The sequence below is a fragment of the Lycium ferocissimum genome, chromosome 3 (genome assembly GCF_029784015.1).
Source record: "Lycium ferocissimum isolate CSIRO_LF1 chromosome 3, AGI_CSIRO_Lferr_CH_V1, whole genome shotgun sequence".
Classification (NCBI taxonomy): domain Eukaryota; kingdom Viridiplantae; phylum Streptophyta; class Magnoliopsida; order Solanales; family Solanaceae; genus Lycium; species Lycium ferocissimum.
The window spans coordinates 56,684,291-56,690,552 of record NC_081344.1 but is presented as its reverse complement, the minus strand read 5'-3'; the positions used below and the strand labels follow the sequence as shown (position 1 = coordinate 56,690,552).

The 6,262-nt window shown below is 40.5% G+C and overlaps 1 long non-coding RNA gene across 2 annotated transcripts; it reads left to right on the top strand.

The window, feature by feature from the left end:
* Positions 1–264: 264 nt before the first annotated feature.
* Positions 265–1,625, top strand: LOC132050301 (uncharacterized). 2 transcript variants are annotated; one of them, XR_009413362.1, is made up of 3 exons: positions 265–365; positions 957–1,047; positions 1,527–1,625. It is a non-coding gene; the product is annotated as an uncharacterized LOC132050301 (long non-coding RNA). The 2 variants fall into 2 exon arrangements; XR_009413361.1 differs by lacking the exon at positions 1,527–1,625 and adding an exon at positions 1,197–1,429 and having other exon boundaries at positions 957–1,075.
* Positions 1,626–6,262: the final 4,637 nt, after the last annotated feature.

Sequence of the window (6,262 nt, the reverse complement as noted above, 5' to 3'; positions counted from 1 at the left end):
GAACTTGAAATCGACTGAAAGTACACCCTATTCTTCAGGTGGGCTCCTAAACTTGAAATTGAAAATTATCCCTATTCTCCAGGCGGGTTCCTGATGACATGGCGGATCATGCTATTTGAACTTGCTCCCATTCTCCAGGCGGGTCCTGGCTTGCTTCCCGTTCTTCAGGCAGGTCCTGTAAATTATCAAAACAAATAACACAAACAAAAAAAAATTTGTCCCAGTTTGCACCAGGAAAATTTTGGTGAGTGTTAGCAAAATTGTAAAATAATTCAATTATGAAAGTAAAATCAAATGTACTAACTAGGAAGTGCGTCTCCCAGGGGTGAATCTGAAAACTCAAACTAGGAAGTGCGTCTCCTAGAGTAATGAATCAAATTAGGAAGTGCGTCTCCTAAATGTAAAAACTGAAAGACCTGACTAAGAAGTGCGTCTCTTAGGGGTTAAACTGAAAGACTCGACTAGGAAGTGCGTCTCCTAGGAGTAGAGGTTTGCATTAGGAAGTGCGTCTCCTAAAGTCAAAAACTAGGAAGACCCAGACTAAGAAGTGCGTCTCTTAGGGGCTAGACTGAAAGACTCGACTAGGAAGTGCGTCTCCTAGGAGTAGAGGTTCGCATTAGGAAATGTGTCTCTTAAGGTCAAAAATCAGGAATATCCAAACTAGGAAATGCGTCTCATATGAGTTATGGTTCAAATTAGGAACTGCGTCTCCTAAAAGCAAAAACTGAAAGACCCAGACTAAGAAGTGTATCTATTAGGGGTTGAACTGAAAGAATCGACTAGGAAGTACGTCTCTTAGGAGTAAAGGTTTGCATTAGGAAGTGCATCTCCTAAAGTCAAAAACCAGAAAGACCCAGACTAAGAAGTGCGTCTCTTAGGGGTTAGACTGAAAGACTTGACTAGGAAGTGCGTCACCTAGGAGTAAAGGTTTGTATTAGGAAGTGCGTCTCCTAAAGTCAAAAACCAAAAAGACCCAGAATAAGAAGTGCGTCTCTTAGGGGTTAAACTGAAAGACTCGACTAGGAAGTGTGTCTCCTAGGAGTAAAGGTTTGCATTAGGAAATGCGTCTCCTAAAGTCAAAAACCAGAAAGACCCAGACTAAGAAGTGCGTCTCTTAGGGGTTAGACTGAAAAACTCGACTAGGAAGTGCGTCTCCTAGGAGTAAAGGTTTGCATTAGGAAGTGCGTCTCCTAAAGGTAAAAACCAGAAAGACCCAGACTAAGAAGTGCGTCTCTTAGGGGTTAAACTGAAATACTCAACTAGGAAGTGCATCTCCTAGGATTAAAGGTTTGCATTAGGAAGTACGTTTCCTAAAGTCAAAAACCAGAAAGACCCAGACTAGGAAATGCATCTCTTCGGGGTTAGACTAAAAGACTCGACTAGGAAGTGCGTCTCCTAGGAGTATAGGTTTGCATTAGGAAGTGCGTCTCCTAAAGTCAAAAACCAAAATGACCCAGACTAAGAAGTGCATCTCTTAGGGGTTAACTGAAAGACTCGACTGGGAAGTGCGTCTCCTAGGACTAAAGGTTCAAATTAGGAAGTGCGTCTCCTAAAAGCAAAACCTGAAAGACCCAGACCAAGAAGTGCGTCTCTTAGGGGTTAAACTGAAAGACTCAACTAGGAAGTGCGTCTTCTAGGATTAAAGGTTCGCATTAGAAGGTGCGTCTCCTAAAGTCAAAAACCAAGAAGACCCAGACTAAGAAGTGTCCCTCTTAGGGGTTAAACTGAAAGACTCGACTAGGAAGTGCGTCTCCTAGGAGTAAAGGTTTTCACTGGGAAGTGCGTCTCCTAAAGTTAAAAACCAAGAAGACCCAGACTAAGAAGTGCGTCTCTTAGGGGTTAGACTAAAAGGCTCAACTAGGAAGTGGGTCTCCTATGAGTAGAGCGTTGGGTTAGGAAGTGCGTCTCCTACAACCCGGACTAGGAAGTGCATCTCCTAAGGGTGAAAGTATTCATAATTGAAAAGTTAATCAATTTTTGTTGCTTGCAAACATATGTTGTGACATTGCCTTTTGCATCGGCAAAAATAAGACATTGTACCTTTTGAAGCTTTGACCCTTTTATTTGAGCATAACATCCATTCCTGTTTCAAACAAAGAATAATTGTGAGTTTTAAAATGTGGTAATTGGTTTGTGGCCTTGGTACTAAAGGTGCTTGCTCATGCACTTGTCCTATTTAGCTGTGATTTCCAATAGTCAGTGCTTGCCGTCCGCTCGTTGGACTACTGGCCCAAACTCTGGTTACCAAAGTGACTTTTGAGTAACTTCAAACTAACACCCACACCAACACCTCTGTTTCATAGTTCCCATTAATTCAAACTCTACTGATCCCTTATATTTTCATGACTCCAGAACCTATCAACGAGCGATAACTAATTGGGTACTCTACCCCACTTTGAATCATGCTACTTTCATGTGCTAGCCAAATGTCTTGCTTCGCAATTTGAAAAGCTGGTAGCAAGTTTTGAAATCCTTTCTCCACTCGTTCTAACATGGATTGACTCAACGAAACAAAGCAAAAGAAGTAAAAGATGTAGAAACGGATAGAAGCGATATTCAACAAGAAATATCCCTTATTGGTAGAAAAGGAAAAAGGACACTTATCTAAAAGTGGTAGCTGGCTCCAATGGTCATGACATGCATTTTGGATTGAGCGGCCGATCTGTTCAACCAATCTATCCTTTAACTTCTGTTGTGCTCTCATAACTTATTTTGAAATCAAGGTTTCATATCCCGACCTCTTCAATAGGTCCATGGCTCTCATTCGGCTAATGGTGCCCAAAGGGTTTTCACCAACAACCCTCTCTTATTTTTTCGTCTCTCATCTTACCATCGCCTTACGGTGCCTGTGAAGGTTTTCACCAATAAGACTCTCTCATTTTTAATTTTCTCGACTCACAATCGCCTTATGGTGCCTGTGAAGGATTTCACTGGTAGGACTCTCTCATTTTCATTCTCTCAACTCACCGTCGTCTTATGGTACCTATGAAGGTTTTCACCAGTAAGACTCTCTCATTTTCATTCTCTCAACTCACCGTCGCCTTATGGTGCCTGTGAAGGTTTTCACTAGTAAAAATCTCTCATTTTCATTTCTTTCAACTCACCATTGCCTTATGGTGCCTGTGAAGGTTTTCACCAAGAAACTCTTTCATTTTCACTCTCTCAACTCACTGTCGCCTTATGGTGCCTGAAAAGGTTTTCACCAGTAAGACTCTCATTTTTCTTTTTTCTTCCTCTTCCCTTATACTTATGCAGACAGGTGATGCTTGTTAGCAAATGTCTTATACTCATAGCGTGCTCAGCCTTGATATTCTCAATGATTGATCTGAAGGTATTTTCTTTGGTTGTAACGTGGCTTTTGGACTGGGTTGAAAAGAAAGGACGGCGTGGAGACTCGAAGACAACACAAAAATAATAGGGGTGAGACTTACAACTTTTGGAATCGACTCAAAAGGAAAAATAACTTCGATTTCATTGAAACGGGAAATTTTGAATTTTCTTTGGTTGGACCGAACCCCAAAAAAGGGTAGCCTACGTATCCTTTCGATATAGGAATCAGATCAGACGTAGTTCCGGCAGCTCATTTCTTGTGTTTTCTCTCTTGGTTTGTTTATTTTTTTTTTTTTGGTTTGTGTGATTTTGTTTCCTTCTTTATTTTTCTTTTCGTTGTCCTTCTCTTGTTTTTTTTTCTTTTCTGATTCTATTTTGATTCCAAAAGAGCGGTATGAAAGAAAATAAAACTAAGGCTCAACAGGGGTAGCAAATGGTGACACAACATTTAGATAGCAGAATGAAATGCCTTCGTCATACTAATCCTTAAAAATGTCAAGTACAAAACATGCAATTTGAAAATGAGAAATGAAAATCATATGGTATCTCTTCACAATAAATGCATTATTGGATATTGACTCTCACTTTTCCTTCATACTTGTCTCTGCTTGTTTCTTCAAATGTTCTTTTTCACAATTCTCGAGTTTTGGTGCATTTGTCCCCTGGCTAGATCAGGTTTTAAGATTTGACCAAAAAATCCGCATGTATGCCATGTCACTAGAACTAGCCTGAAACAAACTGTACAAAAGAAAACTAAAAAAAATGAATTAAAAATTTAACAAAAACAAGAACTTTTTTTTCATTAAACAAAAAGGATAGAAGGGTTAGAACATCAAAACAAGCAAAGTAAAATCCAGATTACAACCTCGAATAATCCGGATAACAGAAAGAACGTCAAAATAAACTACCAATACTCCTTCCCAATGGGAAAAGGAGTGACTTCCCCAACTGCTGAGCTTGACACCTTAGCCACTAAGTTGCACATAAGCGTTGCTTGAACCATTTTCAGCTTCAATCAAATTATTCTCAGCAAACAAGTTCTGGGCCCTTTTAACTAATTCATCATTGTCATCTTCTGGAACTGAGACTGATGGACTGGGGAATTTTCTAGATGCCTCCCTTCTCTGTTGTCTCTCTTTCTTGTATTCCGGCCTAGGTCAAAAGTTAGAGTTGGTACTAGGTCGGTATACTTGTGGGGGATGGCAAGAACCTTGTGGAGCTGGTGTGCACCATTGTTGGTAAGGGTGTGGTTGAGCATATGGTTGTGCACTACAGGAAAAGAATTGGAGAGGTGGCATGATATGAAATATTAAGGGTCTGGTGGAGGGAAGTAATGTTGAGGTTGAGTGTATGGAGATTGGGGATAGACTTGAGGTTGTGGCTGGGTAAATGAGTGAGGTGGAACCCCCACACCTCGTCGCGATTCTGGTATAACCATGGCTACATCATCATTTTCCCCCATGTCCCTCAGGCTTGCTGAACCATTTTGAGTTACTTTAGCATTTACTTTCATGTCAGCAAAACTCATGATACGTCCTGTTTTGATTCCAGCTTCTTCTATTTCCCCCATCTTAATGACCTCAATGAAGGGTTTGCCCAGTGCTGAGAGCATGTATTGATAGTATTCTTTGGTTTGAGGTTGAAGAAAAGTATCCACCACCTCACCTTCTGCCATTGGAGGCTTTACTCTAGCAGCATGCTCTCTCCACCTAATGGCAAATTCCCTGAAACATTCTGTAGATTTCTTTTGCACCTTGGTCAGGGACATTTTATCTGGAGCAATGTCTATATCATACTGAAATTGTCGCACAAACTCTTGAGCCATGTCATCCCAAGTATGACATTTAATGATATCTTGATCGGTGAACCAATTCGAAGTTATTCATGTTAAGCTCTCGCTAAAGTAGGCTATAAGCATTTCATCCTTACCTCCAGCTCCTCTCAATTGATTCCAATACCTCTTCAAGTGGGCTACAGGATCACCATGCCTATCAAACTTGTCAAACTGTGGAGTCTTAAAACCGGGGGGCAAGTGAACATTAGGAAACATGCACAAGTCTTTGTGTGAAACACTCTTATGACCATCTTGCAATTTTATTATGGATCGCTCCAAGCTTTTCAATTTCCTGGTCATTTTCTCGTCTTCCACAGTACTAGTAAGATTTCCAATATTAATGGGAGGCTCAAAGTGAGGGTACGGATCAGAGACTTTGAAAGTAGGTTCTGAAGTATAAGGCTGAGTACCCGAGGATTTGAACATGGGCTCACTGTTAGATGGATCACCTGACACAATACGCGAAACTTGGATTGAGGTTGGCAAAGTAGGGGAAATGTTTGGGAAGCCAGGAGGCGGTGGAGGTAGTGCCTGACCAATCGTCCAAGCTCGATACATATTTGTCATGTGTTGTTTTAGAATTCTTACTTCTTCAACTAACCCCGAGTTTTGATCAACCAACTGTGGTTGAGCACTTGCATCAACCAAACCAATGTCCTCGTTGGTTGCCATTCCTTTTCTGGTTTTCGACCTTGTATTGTATGGATGAGTTGCCAGCTTTAAAACCACAAACCAACCACCTTCTAAAACATCATGAATGAAAGACAAGTGGGTTAGGATATTTTATGCACATATTTACAATTATCAATTCTAAGGGTAACAATGTCATTTTGGCATCATCCCAATTCCCGCTTGATTTGGCCTTCCTCTCTTTCTTTTTTTTTCTTTTGTGCTCCTCTCTTTCACAACTCTATTTTGCATTTTTTTTTAAAATAATTTGATCGAACCCGACTTGGGTTGCCTACGTATCATGCTAAACATGAATCAGATCTTTGCGTAGTTCGGGAAGATCGGACATAGTGCAACCAACAATTTTTCTTTTTTGAATTTCGAAACAAACGAGACTCAAAAAATATTTTTGAATTTTTGAATTTCCTA